The following is a 17,037-nucleotide window of genomic DNA, read 5'->3' as shown; positions in this document are numbered from 1 at the left end:
ATGCGTGCACGTTTGCGATTCACTTGTCTGCTGTCCTTGATAATGATTAATGCATGGAGAGTGAACCGAGCATGTTGGTGGTGTGCATGACATAAGTACTCTGGTCCCAGATTCTCCCTCCAGAATGGGAAGCCACATATTGACTAACAGTCTGAATCCAGCGAAATCACGTGTTCTGGGTTTATGATTCATCATTGCCCTTTTGCAACCAAATAGACTGTATATGAAAGCTGGATGTTGAGTTTTCCATTTAGCTGTTGCCGTCTTGCTATTTGGAAACCATATGTAACAAGTGAAGGGAGAATCTAACTTGAGAACAATAATTTTGTAAATGAACAACGAGCAGATTGGAAACTAGTGACTTCATGTCCCGATCAAGTTTTTTACTCGCTATCTGATCTGAGCCATCTGTTACTTAGTGCCAGCAGAGCCGATACCGTTTTCCTAGATTATGCATGTAAGGATTGTCCTGCATTGACAAACAGAACATTGTGGAGGTTTAGCTCTTAAGGAGCCACCATGACAAAGTGTTCTGTGAGCTCATATGTCCAAGATGCATCTGGAACAGCTTTCCTATGTCCCAGTGGTAATTACAACTGAACCTCCTCATATAGCGTGTCTGTTGACTAAACAGCCATACTAGCACAGGATAAAGTATCTACTAAATTTATGTTTTCAATTAATAAGTGCTGCATGTCTAAGAAAACTATTTAAAATTTGCATCTGTTGGGTCCTGCTACAACTTGTGCTCACCCTTTATGATGCATGTGTGACAGCAGACATAAATTAACATTTGGGCTTAGATGTGTGCTGATATCAATCAATTAAAAATGCCTTCTTCATGATTATTTAAGATCAGATCAGAACATCTATCACTGAGACCATGAACTTATTAGGAAAATGTTTATTAATGAGGTAACAAATAAACTGAGAAGTAAGGTTTTTGAAAAAAAATTTTAATAGACGTCTGTATAATCACATTTCTTTTTGGAACCAGCAGAGTTGCTCACTACTGGATAGTACCAGGAATACAAGATTAAGGGGCTCCTGCAATGCTTTCACTTTTCTAACCTGGAGGCTGTGTTCATTTTTTCTGTACTGCTGCAACCAGGAACACTGTGTAAGATTTCAAAGAGGCAAGCATAGTTCACCTAGAACACTCTGATCTGACTCACCGGATTTAGGATTCAGGTATACGTCACAGCTCAACCAACCACTCTGAAAATGTCAAGTTTTGCAGATGATTTGGATTATGTGATTTTTTTTCTGATAAATTATCCATTTTAATCACAGTGCTCATCTCTCCACATGCAAATGCTACACCAATACAAGTCCATCCGTCACTATTTTGAAGGAACGCTGAAGCCACACATCCTTAGCTTAGCTACACGCACAACAACTGTGATTGGTTTAAATAAATACAAACGAGCCAAGGTGTGTTGCCCCCTATAGCAGATTGATAGTGAAATACTGCTAGACCATGACGTTTTACAGAATGGGCTGGCAAAGTAAGACCGCTAGCACTCTAACTGTGGGCTGATTGACTGGTTTCAGTTAAAAGCAATGGGCCATAAGTACATTCACAGCAGGTGGACAGCTCCATTCAAGCTGTGCTGGATATTGATACATAGCTGACTGGTTCTCCTGAATAGGATGAGTAGGCTGTCTCTCTATCTTCCTGATTTCCTTTCTTGTGGAAGATTTCCCATTAGCAGTCTCATGCCAGTACTCAACACTCAGCCACTGCTCAAGTTTAATCTGGCTCAGCTACAGATAGAGATAGAACACATAGAGTGATTTATCACTCTAAAACTGTTGAGAATATCACTCCATCTAAACACCACTGGGAAAAAATTTCCAAGGCCTTTAATAGATTTAATTTCTATCCCTGCATATGTTAACAATTTTTTTTCAGTTGGTTAATTAGTGTGCACTTACCCTTACATATGTACAGTATATGTTCTCTAGTGTCCACAGATCACAGTAAACCTGAGGAAAGGTTTTCCTATTGTATCAAGACAATTCCATGTATGTTTGCCATTTAAAATAAGTTACATAGATTATTTCCCAAACTGTCTAATTAGATTTCCATAATTAAACTGGAAGTTGGCATCTTGTGCACAGATGTAGCTACACACATTTCATCTAATGCAAAATTCTTTTGCATTAGATGAAATTATCAGTGTCAATGTTAGCTCTGTACGTCCAGTGCAGTGTGATTCAAAATGTGTTTAGCATAGCTGATTGTGATGTTCTGCACATTCAAAGGGCAGCGCAATGGACAACTAGTCTGTTGGGTTTTCAAGAGTGCAAAAATATGTCTTATACCAGCTTCCAAATGTCTCATTTGCACATGATATCTTTCCTATTTCACTCCTTGGAAATGTATTACAGACACTGTGGTTTTAGTCAGCAATAGCTAAGCACAGACATTGTGCACAGCAGCACTGGTACAATTAAAATCTGGAAACATTTAGCTTGACCTTTTCCAGTAGAATTTAGGATTGTAACATTTATAGTTTCGAGTTTTCCCACTTTTGATAGTGCTTGAGTGCTAGTTTCCCACAGTCTTTTTGTACTGAAAGCACAGAGATACAGCGCAGCAATGATGAACAGGTTAAAAATAGCAGGTTGAAATTGCTTTATTTTACACAGACCAAGTAGCAGGGGTGTGGTCGGTTTGGAAAATAAGCTTTTACTATGGCAATATTAGAGGTAGCAATTTCTAATTAAAATGTTATGTGATTGGAGTCATGTAACACTTCTTATTCCAGGAGAATCTAAAACCACAAGAGATAATATATTTTCTATACTGATGCAAACTTGCAGCTTCTGTTATTTGTCTCTCTACTTAAACTTAATCTGACTCTCACCTTATTCACTTGTATTTAATTTTCCTGTCTTTCTTGTTAACGTGTGCAGAGGAAAAAATATTCTCATCTGACCCTGTAATCGCTCTTGCATACTGAAAACTTTGTTACCGCCTTCACTTCAGAGAGCACACTTTTGAGAATGAATCAGTCAGATTCAAAGTGACAATGAAAGAATGTTACTAAAATCTCATGACATGCCCGTTGCTTCTGTTTCATACTGTACATTTGTAAAACCTCAGCTGTGGCATTATGACCCGCAGATCATGTTCCACTATCTTGTCAGCTTCGTCCCACATCTTGCATTGGACTGCCAGCAATGGCTCAGGCGGCTGGGCAGGTTGTTTGTTCAGTGCAGGGTTGACAGTTCAATCTCAGGATACTCCACAAGCCAAACTTGGACAAGAAAGTGAAGGTGAAGTTGATTCTGATGGCAGGCGAGCATGTGTGAATGGATAAATGAGGTAGAAAGTGCTACAGATGTGTATGTTATTGTACCTTGTGTCGTGATAAATGTATCATGGACCTTTACTGCCCTACTGAACTTTTGATGCACTTTGTACTTTCTATTGTCATTTTTTAAGCTGTTACTCTGAAAGTGCAAACTATGCCTGGTTTCGTTTCCTGTGTTAGACCAAAAAAAAAGACTAGTTTCAGTCCCCACTTTCCACGGAAAAGCAGAAGCGGTTGAGGTTGTAGCTGTTTGACCAGCTACTGCATGTTTTTTGAATTGTTGTGTATGTAACAAAATGATTATAGGAGTGGATCACCTTTTTTATCCCCTTTATCTGACCTCTGAAGACATTTTGGTGTATAAGCGCTATTCTTTTCTGCTGAATGTAGATTCACCCTGCACTTTTCTGCTTAAATGAATTACACAAAGATAAGAGTTGTTTCACTCTGATTTATTGCTTCCCATCTAGATTTCCTTCTCACATTGCAGGTTTTTGCAGATGTTCAAGTACCATTGTACCCAAGCTAACAAACACTTTGGTAACAATCTTTTTGTCAAGTTTAGCCAGTAATGTAAAATTGCATTGCGTTTGGTAATCATCCCGCTGTTGGTGATGGTGTGTTGCTTGGTCCATAACTTTAGATTGACAATATATTAGCTGCTGAAATTTTCAGACGATTCAATATCTCGAGAGCATGAAGCCTCAGATTGTTTCTATATTGCCATCATAAGAGCAAAATGGCACTGTCACAAAATCCAATTCTAATATAATAAGGCCAATAAATTAGTCCTTAAGTAGCTCCATTGAAAAGTCTAGCTGCATTTATTCCAGTCAACCTGAAGATGGAAAGTGGAAGACATTCAGCTGTTCAACAGTATTTTTCTTTCCTTTAAATTAAAGTGGTTAATAAACCTGGTCCAATAAAGTAACAGAATAATGTTCCCACTGCATCACTAACAGTAAATGATGCCAAGTTGTTATTCATCGCATCCGGCCTCCAGAGTGTGTGTGCTCTGTACAGCTTTAGTGAAACTTATTGTTGTGATTATACCTGGCAACTTTTTGTGTTAAACCAGTGATATACAGTATGGAGAGCTGCTAAGACACCAGTGAGAATCTTCCCATGTGAGCCTGAAAAGAAAAAGCTTTCTAATTTTACTTGCCATGAATGACACTGGAATTGACTGCATTATGCCAAGTTATAGAGAGAACCAACAGTCTGTGCTTGCAGTAAATCATTTGTTCCAGCCTTTTTTGCATTTATAACACAATTTCTAAACTTAATCTAAATTTAATCAAATTTTAACTTTAGGCACATGCGTAATACTTGCCCAAAGTTAGATTAAATCTAGAAATGACATTGCTATATTACATTAGTAGCTTGAAGCTGTCATTTTCCAACCAGCTCTCAGCTTAAGCTTACTGACATAAAATTCTCAGTCTGCACTAATCATCGCTAATGAATAGGTTCAGGTTATTAAAATGCTTGTGATTCATCCTTAACTCTTCATTCACAGCCTCTGAAGATGACTGAATTGTCCTAAAATAAATACTTTTGACTATTCGAGTCAAGATTAGTTCTAAAAATCTTGTTGAAATCATTATAGCCTCAGTTAGGAAAAGGTTTTCATTTTCAAACCTTACTGCTAATTAAGAGTCTTCAGTCTTCAGTAAATCAAAACACATGCTTGAGGCAAGAGGCCTTTTTACGAGTGCATGGTGTCTTTGAAATAAATCCGACAGCTTCACACTGATAGAGTCAATGATCAGTTTGACAAGGGAATTCATTACCTGGAAGACTCGTATTCCTCATTACAAGTGTAATGGAGGCAGATGAAGAGTGAATAATTTCGTAGAACACATGACATTTATGTTTTCCATGAAAGACAAATCTCCACTGAGCAGATGTTAACCTACACCTGGTGCATGTTAATAAGTGATCCCTCCGACCTTTTCCTCTCTTTCAAAAGTAGCATTATGCACATCATAGGTTTATCAGACTGTAATATGACTGAATCTAGGCACATTACATTCGCTTCATGTCTAATTAATTGCTTTGATGGCTAGGTCTAGAGAAGATGACAAGAAGACAATCTTAAACCAACATCTTAGCCAGACAAGAGGCAAATGACAATGTGCAAAATTGAGATATTTATAATAGAATTTCAGACAGAAAGAGGAGCTCATTAGCACATATGCCATCATCAGAACAGAATGGTCTATTTAAATGTCGATCTCTACATTTGCTAGTGCGGCTGCTAACTGCTAATCACCAACGAGCAGCCGTATATCTGAACTAACCCTGAATATCTGAGATTTCTACATGTATCCCATTCTGTACTGAAGTCACTTCGGTGGCAAACTAAAGGCTCTGAGAGGGAGACATGCTGAGCTGGATTAGCAGATTTTTAGGCACTTTTAGGCACTGTGGTGCCATGACAGCATGATAGCTTGTCCTTTCAGTGAAATCTATTACTTCTGACATTATTTCACAAATTAGCTGGCTGGGATGCCTAGAAGTTAGAGGCCATTCGAAACAGACATGTCTGTTAAATGGGCAGTCTGGTGGCACTAAATGAGATTCTGTTAGTGGCCTAAAATGCTCCCAGAAGAACCATCAACTCACACACTGTTCATTAGTGAATGAGAACACAGAGACACACAAAGAGATGGACAAATCTACTAATTCATTTGAAATCAGAGTATAATACAGAAATACACCTCAGAGCGGTCATGTCAGCTGACAAAGTGCAAGGTTCTCGTAAGCTGAATGTATCTCCAAAATATTTCAATAAAACCCCCTTAAAAGGTTATATATTAGAACAAAAACACTGCATCAAAACACAGATTTATTGTAGCAGGAAACCACTGGTGCCCATTTACCAAGCAAAGATAGCCAATCCAAATCAACCATCTACTGAAAAACATTTCAGCTAAAATTAATCACAAAGTCATTATTTTTCAGCCAACTTGCCAGGTTACAATCATTTTGCCTATAATCAATGTCATTTGTTCAAGAATTAAAGAAGGTATTTGATGCTTCCAATTCATACTCAGCAAACAGTGAAAAAACAGCACGCTTTAGGGAAAAAGCTTTCAAAATCAGCATCAAAATCTTACTATTATGCATGAATAAGTAAAGATTGTGACCACATCTATCTGTAACATCTGATTCTGGCCTGGTTCTATCAGAGTTTTTTTTTTCTCCCTTGTTAAAAGGGACTTTTTTGTTTCCTTCCCACTGTCATCAACTGCTCACTTATAGGGAATCCAACAGAAACTTTGGATTGTTGGTTTCTCTGTTCTCTGTTTAAAATTCGTAAGGCCTCCACCTGACTACATTAAGTGCTTTGAGATGATCTATGTTCGGAACTGGTGCAAAATAAATCAAACTGAATTGAATTGAATCTTTCACCTCTGTCATGCATTTGTTGCTTTGTGGCCAGCTTGACAGGTTAAAAGCAATGGTGGCCATTTGGTTTAATTTGTTCAAAAACACAACTTTTGCAAGAAAAAACAACTGTCAGATTGATTCAATCAGATTCAGGTAAAAATCACATATGTTAATCTCTTGTTCTTTTTTGCCATCTGCAATTATCTCCTCTTCTTTTGCTAAATTCTTTTTAAAAAGCCTTTTATGTGAAGTTTCTAGGTTCATCTAAATTACTGCAAGCTGTGCATGGAAATTTATTGCCGCACTAACCAGCAGACTCAACATTCAAGATGCATTTGCTACGTGAAAACAAAACACTATGTGAGGAGCACAAAACACAGAAAATCCCACTGATTGGGTGACCCCCACTATTGGCCCATATGGCACACCAGCTACACATGTATCAGAAATGTTGACTTTGCTTTCCAGAACTAATCGCTTACTGTGGTGTTACGGTGCACGGAGACCTGCACGACAGTCTTTAACAGAAATGTCTTCGCTGTAATTATAACTTTGTCACAATTATCGTTAAAATAATCAGTAAAAAGTGTTTAGTTTATTGTAATATCCCCACTTAATCTCTCATTTCCCTCCAAATTCTGCTTGACAACATATTTCTCCTCCTAATGAGGCACATGTTCCTTAATTATGCAATACTCCTGCACTTCAAAGCTTTTGGAAAATGTTATTTTTTTCCCTAGATTTGTAGAAATTGCATACTTGGTGAATATTTAGATTCATTAATTCATGTTGTTAATCAATATTGGGAATACCACTACTACCTTCTGATGTTTCCAAATTAATTAACTTTTTCTTTATTAGCGCAAAGACTTTTTATGTACAATACTTTAATTGATTTTTTTATGTGTAATCTTTTATTTTGATTTAGTGAAGAGAATTTGGTTTGTTCTTTTCTTTTTCAATCAAAGAGACTATTTGTCTTGGACTCCTCTACATATAATGAAAGCTTGAGAAACTCAATTTGCATATTAGTCATATGATGACTTTATAGTGGGAACAGGTGCTGTGTTAATGCTGCAGTATAGTTTAATGCAATTAGTGGTGTATACCTGTGGATCCTATTAGATCATCTTTAGAGGAATAATATCAGAAAAGAAGAGCTACTGCTACTGTACTCATTGCAAGTAAAAAGTCAGTTAGCACAGGCAAAATGTCTGTTCCTAAATTGTTTCTTATGACGTGACTAATTTGATTCCTCATCATTACTGCCAGCAAGCATTTGATTTATCTCCAATGAACAGACTCTAATTTTGCAACTGAAAGTTCTCATGGGAAATTGCAAGAACAAACAATAGTGCTGCAAGAAGAAATTAATACATATGGGAAAAGTTTGATAGATATGATGTGGGCAGGTTGGACTGCTAAAAAAGACAGAATTGTCATGATGTGCCAGCCACTACTAAAGGCCCTGATGAAATGATTGCTCAGACATAAATCCACAAAGATTATTGTAAGACATCTGACTCGTCTGTTAATAGACAATTATTTAGCTTTTTTCTATTAGTAACTATGCTAATGGGGATTAAACAGCTGTATGATCAAATAGTAACAGCTAATATCAGTAATTTTTAACATCATTGTTGATAAACTCATATGGGCATAACACAAAGAACACAACCTGGTAGTTTTTGCTTAGCAGCAGCTCAACATTGGTATTCAGAGGTCTTGTGCTTCTGTTAATTATAAAATGACAGTGGAAGCCTTGCTGGAGCTTTAACTAAGCAGGCAAAGTGGTGCAGCAAATAGGACTTTATGCAAATTTCATAAACACTACAGGCCTACAGGGTTGTAATATCTTGTTCATGCATAAGACAACGGACACCATTTTTAATGACTTGTTTGTTTGCAGTGCTCCTGGAAAATTGAGCTAACATTAGAATCAGGGTGGGCTGCACAGTGGTGTAGTGGTTAGCACTTTTGCCTTGCAGCGAGAAGATCCCTGGTTCGCGTCCCGGCTTTCCCGGGATCTTTCTGCATGGAGTTTGCATGTTCTCCCTGTGCATGTGTGGGTTTTCTCCGGGTACTCCGGCTTCCTCCCACAGTCCAAAAATATGCTGAGGTTAACTGATTATTCTAAATTGCCCGTAGGTGTGAATGTGAGTGTGATTGTTTGTCTGTACATGTAGCCCTGCGATGGACTGGCGACCTGTCCAGGGTGTCCCCTGCCTTCACCCGAGTCAGCTGGGATAGGCTCCAGCCCCCTGTGACCCTAATGAGGATTAAGCGGTGTATCGATGATGGACGGATGGATGGAATCAGGGCTGATTACCTGAAGAAACTAGCATATGCTTATTTCTGAGTCCACAGTCATGCTAGTGGCTCTGCAGGCTGTAATGGGTACAGTGATGCTTTGAGCTGAATGCTAATGTCACCATGCTAACATGCTGGCATTTAACAGGTATAATGTTTGCCATGTTCACAATTTCAGCAAGTAAGAATGCTAACATAATTTGCACTAGGGGCCAATTGGAATATATTGTTTATAGTTTTGCAGGTATTTCATCAAAGTATTGGAGAAAATGAAATTTAGATGAACAGTCAAGATATCATTAAAAGAAACAGCAAGCGTGCAAAATTTCATAACAATCTAGCCAGTAAAAGTTGAGGCATTTGACTCAAAACTGCAATCTCATGACGAGGCTAGAGGAAAATTCAAGGAATTACCAAAGTTGGTAAGCAATGGATGCCAGCATGGCAAAAAGTATTTAGGAGAAAAGAGTCTGTTTTACTGAAGTTGCTGGTCATGAGTGTTTGACCATCAACTCCACATGTGTTTTGTGGACTTGAGGATGGGCTACAACCAAGTCCTACGGGGAGCATTAAGTTGTGTATTTCATGAGTATGAGCCATCCAAGTCTGGTACAACCAAAGTGAGAGCTGTGTTTGTATTTTTGGCAAAAGGTACACATTTCCGATAGGTGTTGGACTCTACCAGGAATGCCCATTGTGTTCCGATCCTGTTATATTCTCAGAAAGGATCTCAAAGTGCAGTTGGAATGATGAGGTTATTGTTTTTGGGAACCTCAGAGTTGCATCGTTGCTTTTTGCAGATGATGTTGTTCTGTTGGCTTCATCAGACTGCGACTTTTAGTTGGTACTAAGGCAGTTTGCGACTGATTGTGAAGCAGCCAGGATGAGTTAGCACCCACAAGTCTGAGGTCTGGAAACCAGTAAAGTTTAAGTATCTCAGGATCTTGTCCATGAGTGACAGGAAGCTGGACTACGAAATGGACTGGCAGGATTGTTCACCATCAGCATAATGTTTAGCTTGTAAACCACAAAGTAAACTATACTTAACAAAAAGGTGGGAGATCATCATGAATTTTACCTCCCAGAATCAGCGTGACAGCTTGTTTTGCGCATGAAGGCTAATGTCACTCAGGATGAACCAGTTGCCTGCTAGCGCCTTCAGCCACAGGATCAATCATCAAATCAGTCCGACAGGTGGCATTAGTATGCACATGCAGCCACCCTTCATACCTCGGGCCATTTCCATTCAGATCCGGCTGATCTGAGACTCCACACACAGCACAATCCATTTTCAACAGGTTGGTTCTCAGATTATATTTGTTCGAGCGTATTTGACAAAATGAAGGTGACTGAGAGCTTCTATTGTCTTATATTAATATTTACATGTGAATGACTCAAACTGATCACCAAACCAATCCAGCTGAACAATCTATTTTATGTTAACTGTTCTTGTCAAATGTATTTTCTGTATACATATATTACATTTTCCATATGTCCAATTCACAAAAGGTGCCTCTTAATCTCTTCCACATTGAGGTGACAGGAAAAAGTTTCTTCTATAGAGCAACAGTTTACCAAAAGAGGAAATAGAGATGGAAACCTTGCTTTTTATTAAAAGATTTGGTTGTATTTCCAAGCTACGGAGAGTTTCCCAAATAGTTGCATGTATTAAATAGGTATCATAACCTTTTTACCAGTGTCTTGACTGCTGTGGAACATCCGTGGTTATCACAGCTGTTGATTACTGAAAGGTATTCATATGCAGTCTACTAATGCTGATGTGTCTCTTTCACAGCTGCCAGATATCTGTTGCTCATGGTACATTTGATAAAGTCATGAGCAAGAGAACATAGGTAATGATGCTGACTGGACAATCCAAAGGCCATATCATGAATATGGACAAGATGGCAGATGGAGGCAACAAACAAAATGAATTTTAATTTTCACCTTTTTCTGTTTTTTGTGCTCGGATGTTCTGCTGTTGTGTATGAAAGAGGTCAATTACAGGACGAGAAAAAAAAACAACTTTGTCTCTTCATTTGTAGTTTTGCTATTCTTGACTATATTTAAACAAAGCAATGAAATCCACCACTTTGTTCTTGCAGTTCTATCCATGTTAGATCTAGAGGAAATTTTCATCTATAAGATTATTTCACTTTCATTAGTATGTCTAGTATGCACTACAATTAGCTCATTTCAACAAATGCTCCATATAATAACATTTCTTTCATGACCAGCTAGCACCATGTGCATAAATGTCAATCTACTCAACAACTGACAAAAGAACAGCTTGTAGTGCCTTTTACAGTGCCACAGTTGGGTAAAAAATGTTCTCATTATTGTTGTAAGTGCATGACTAATAATCTGAAATCCGACATCCAGTGTACTCTCAAATCTGCTCTTTGTTGTTTTCCCTGAAGCCAAGTGATGACTCCTGCAGCCTAGTATTTAAAAAAGACAAATAAATTGGGTAGCACACATCACAGAAAATAAATGCTTTGGTTTGAAGTTGCAGTTTGGTTGAGGCTTCCTCCCATAGTCCAGAGACATGCATGGTAGATGAAATGGTCATTCTAAATGGGCAAATGTGACCGTGAGTGTGCACAGTGATCTGTCTCTGGTGACCTGCCCACTGTTAGCTGGGACAGACTTCAGCGTCCTGTGGCCCACTAAAGGATAAAGGGTGTAGCGGATGGATGGATGGATGGATGGATGGATGGATGGATGGATGGATGGATGGATGGATGGATGGGGGATTTTCTTATTTCAAGTTTCTGCCTGGTCTCACAGAGCCACAAGCAAACCTCTTCAATTCAGACAGCCCTCTAATCATGTTTAGGTTTCTCTTTTCCTTCTCTTGCTCTCCGCAACATTGAAACTGGCAAAATCAAATCAAAACTGAGAAACAACAAAGGGTCTCTGGGAGTCTTTTGTGGGCAAAGAGTTAGAGCTTTCAGGCACTTTACTTAACATACCGTCTTCTCCAGAACGCACACACTGTCTCTCTTACTCTGTCTACATCTTGCTGAAATTACCTTGTGCCATGGTGTCTCTATATTTGCATACTGCATCATTTTGACCTTGAACCTCATCAGCCTGTTTAAGTAAGGGCAGTATGTCTAATACCTGTGAGTATACTGGCCCTCCTTTGCATTCCCTGTTTTCTACCTATATTAAACATTTCATATTTCCCTCTCTACACAAAGAAAAGCAGCTGATATAGCTGTCTCAGTCAACTTAAAAACTCAGGTCTGGTGTCTTTAATATACCTGATGAGGTAAGTTTTATTTTAGTAATTTCCAAGTAAATTTCACAACTCAATCTTCCTTTGTAATTTGGGGTGATTTGATTAGTTGAAGTCTACTAGATGCCTATTGAGATTCATTCTCAAGTTTTGATGACTGAAAAATAATTATGAACGAAACTATATATAGTTACGCTAAACATTAGCTATGACTGTAAACAAAGGCAAATGAAGTTTGTTTTTTCAACAAAACTCCACATTGTCATAATGCTAAGTAAGCCAATTCTGAATCTCCAAAACAATAATTGAGCACCCCAACATTTTTAATAACTGTGCATTGATAAAACATAATATCGCAGAAACCTTGGTTTCCAGCTGTTTATATGTAGCAATATTCTTGTGTGATTACACAGCAGCAATTCTGTTTTATAATTAATCCCCCAAACCCCAACATACCACCGATTGATTCATGAGGTTCCTGAGTATGTTCAGCCTTACAGACTCCTCTAGCGTCTATAACCATCTCACATATATATCTTCTGATCTTTATTGCTGCAGGGCAGTAACTGAATTTCACTGAGGATGTTGCTCCCTCTGGTGTGCATTAACAGTTTCATATATGTGCAATGACACTAGTTATTATGACAATTTGAAAGAAATAAAAATATTATAGGAGTAGTAGTGGCAGAGGAGTTAAGGCTTTGGGCTACTGATCAGAAAGTTGGGGTTAAAGCTCACAGTCACTGTGGGGCTCTTAAGCCTGTGGCTGACCCTGCATGTAAAACCCTGGAAGTGACATTCTGTGACCATTGATTTCAGAGTCCAGATGCTAAACCGAAATGATCAGCTATGTATTTCCCACAGGATACAGTCCAATTACCTGGCTGTGCATTTTGATTTCAAAGGTCTTTGCAATGGACTATGGAGTTTTTTGTCATTAATTCAAAGTTGAAGTGGCAACAGTAACAGGAAGGAAAGTTTCTACTCACCTACTCTTCTGCAAAGTTAGCTTGACATTTTTTTCCCTTTTTTTAAAGTCTTGTAAGGACTATCTTTATTCAGAAGTAGCTTTGAGAGTTACTAACCTGCCTGTTTTTGTCCTTTTGTTATTTTTGTTGTTGTAAACTGCTGACTACTTGAATTTCCTTCGAGATTAATAAAGTATCTATCTATCTGTCTGTCTGTCTGTCTGTCTGTCTGTCTGTCTGTCTGTCTGTCTGTCTGTCTGTCTGTCTGTCTGTCTGTCTGTCTGTCTGTCTGTGGAAAAACACCCTAAAGGAGTGTTATCTTGCACCTTTCTTCCAATTCAGTTACAGAAAACACTACTTCGTGGTAGCACGGCTGTTTTCCTTTTAAAAATTTGGACTAAGGAATTTTGAATTTGTGAGGGTCCTTATTGAATAAAAACAGCCAGACATAGTTTTGTCTAGGCTTAGAAAGGGGAAACATACATGTCACACACTCAGGTAGGTGAAGATGAAGGATAAACCGAATACACTAGCTACAATAGACTGACTCCATCTGTGGCTGCCACACATGCAATTAGAAAAGCAGCTCCAGCACTACTTGACCAGCAGACATTTTTCTTGTGGTAGGGGGAATGCTTTGTGGCAGGTGGCCTAAAATGCAGGGACCTCTGCGGCAAAAGCACCTCCTCACCAATCATCAAAATGGGAATGACAATAATGCGGACCCACACGCGTTGAAAAAACACCCCTCTTCACTCAGCTAACCAGATGCAGACACTTGCATCTACCCCTATAATAGATCACAAATGGATAATGCATGTTTAAAGCTGACAAAAATAAGCAAATATATTCAATCACACTACATGGTTGATAAGTTTGCAGCAGCCATCCATCCACTGAGATTGCCCTCTATAGAAAAACAAGAGACTGCTGTTAGTTTAGATTATTTACGTTTTTTCTCAGTCGCTTTGGTACATTTCTCAGATCAGAATTGAAATTCTCAAAACTACTTGTTCAATCTTCATATCATTGTGTCACTTGTGCACATCAAAAAAGCAGTTTCTCATTTCTTTGAACAAGTTGCAAATGCTTTGGTACATCCATGCAAATGATTATGTACAATTCTCTCCTGTTTCCTACATTAGCAATTTCTTATGTCATGTTGATCAAAATGTGTTATAATGGGTCTCTGTTGAATAGTCTCACCCCCCCACAACATTTAGGCATTAGTTCATCGTATAAGACTTTACATGCAAAATGGTTGAACAAGTTGTCACATGTCAAGAATATTTCTATACATTTCCATTAGACTTTTTTCTACATCTGTCCTGAGTTGGTAAATCACTCCCAGGTGAATCTTTACTTTCTCTAACAAAGGGAAATGTGTGAAGGGTTAGAGTTTTCTGAAATCACTCAAAGACACAAGCGAAGATATTTGTGGCCCAACAGACAGGAACATCAGGAGGTGTAGGAAGACTGCACTGTAATCCCTACAGCACTGCATGTACAGTTTTCCCTTAGGAGACTCTCTTATGTTCACATTTCTACTTTAGTTTATTTGTCTTTTTCTTTGTGCTATGGAGCGCTGTTTTCCTTTCTGTATCACAATGACGTCTGTCAACAAATTACAATACAAACAGTAAAAGCATAAATGTGAATCTTGTCCAGTCTTGTTTGCAATCAATCTCCCACATACACTAAGGTGTAACTTAAAATTTACAATAATTGTCATCAAAACTTTAGCCATAGTTTACATCAGAACATCCCTCCAGAGTACACTGTTATAATGACAACATTGCTAAGCAATCTGACTGTCTGATCCACACAATGACACAAGTACTTGTCATTCTGATGCCACTGACATGTTCATTGACAAAGATATTTACTTTTGAGAGATGAACTAAGGATTTTGAGCAAGAGACTGGCTTTTGCAGGTAATCCATGGTGTTTTGCTATTTGTACGAATTGTTTTGAGAAATGCGCTTACTGTTTTGCAAATGACTGAGAAAAACTGTAATATGACCAACATCAGCGTTGGTTTTCTTCTAACCACAAAAACATTAATTTCCTCACATTAACAAAATACTACCGACTGCTATATTTAAAGCTGCACTGATAAATATGCTTTATATTAACAGTGCAAGTAAGTAAGTCTGTAAGTTTGGAAGATTCAAGGGGAAACTATTAATTATTTATGTCCTACTGAAAATTTCCAAGGTTCTGTGGACAATGATGCCAGATTTTTCTTTGTTTCCAATCAGTCTAGTGTCTCTACATATTTCCCAGCTGTTTGTGATTCAAGGCATACCTACATTTTTTTGTATACAGGTGCCTATGGAAATTTCCTACTTTGCGTCTGCTAACAAGCGTGCTGAGAAAAGTTTTGGCCTGAATTATGTGTTTTTTAATGATTTATGGAGCTCAACTTTACGGTTTTAAGTGATGGCTCACAGATTTAGTTAGAAACCAGCCAGTGAATAGCTAGTGAGGCATTTGGCAGCTGCAGGCTCCTTTGTTTCGGAGTAAGAAGTGGTCAAAACCGAGTGAATGTAGAGCCTGAAAAGAAGACCATGAGCAAAGGTAAATGTGCTCATTGCAATTGCAGTCCATTCTCCATTCCAGGTGGAGGACCCTCTGAGAAATAAACTTGAAACAAAAATGCAAATAATCTCATGGCATTGGTAACTGTGAAGTGAAGGTTTGATAAGATATAAAAATCTTCAAGTTTGGCTCTCCTGTCGGCACAAAGTCTGAGCCAACTGATGCTCTTTGATCAAAAACCTGCCATTTAACCATTGCGGGAACAAGCCAAATTCAATTTTATTTGAAGCATACTGCCAGCCCTTGTAATCAGGATCAAACAAGGGCAAGAACAAGCACAGCTTCATTGATTAAAGCAATGTGACAATATGACAAGCACCTGTCATGGTTACACATTAATTTGCTCTTTAGAAGAAGAGACAAGGAGATTTAATCTTTGTACGTTGCAGTTCTCTGAGGGATACTAGTCTAATTCTATTTGATCAACTTTAAATTGGCAATGCATGTCTTTTTCACTGAAGTGATTAGTGATAAATAATAGTTGTCTGTTAGTAAACTCAATGGAACTGAATTATTTCAGAGGAGTTGACTGCTGTACAATTTTCTTTATCATCATTTTTTTTTAGTTACTAAGTTGTGTTTGTATGGATCAGACTCCAACCTTTATCTTGATTGTTGTTTTGATGCTCAAAACATAGCATAGTTTTGAAACATGTAACCAACTCCTAGAAAGTGTTAGCTAGGCTTGAGAAAAACTCCACATGGTGGGAGAAGTTGTGACACAGAATTTTTGCTCCTAAAAATGTCTTGTGGCTTGTGAATGAACTTTTAATACATGATTTCTATATGTGCTGCCTAATACCAAAATATATTTGTCAATATTTGACAGGCTTTTTTCAATATTCCAATATGTGTTCACGTTTATAGCTAGAATTTATTGTGAATATCATCCATCTATCTACACCCATCGGTCCACTCATTTGAATATTCATGGTTGATGGATATATAGATCTATACAGGATAGGCTACATATTCATCCATTATATAGATGAAAAGACCAACAGATTTGCGCACATTTATCTATTGGTCCATCATCTATGATGGATGAAAAAAATGTTAGATTTTTCCATCCATGATTGATGAATGGTTAGATGAGTGATGGATAGATGTATGGATATCCGTCTCTCAGATTCTTAAACTACATACGCCTGCAGTACGCAAGCAGAATTATACTGAATTGTTTTGATACTATTTT

The sequence above is a fragment of the Amphiprion ocellaris genome, chromosome 2 (genome assembly GCF_022539595.1).
Source record: "Amphiprion ocellaris isolate individual 3 ecotype Okinawa chromosome 2, ASM2253959v1, whole genome shotgun sequence".
In the NCBI taxonomy this organism is placed as follows: Eukaryota; Metazoa; Chordata; class Actinopteri; family Pomacentridae; genus Amphiprion; species Amphiprion ocellaris.
The sequence above is the reverse complement of the archived record's forward strand: the minus strand, read 5'-3'. Positions refer to the sequence as shown.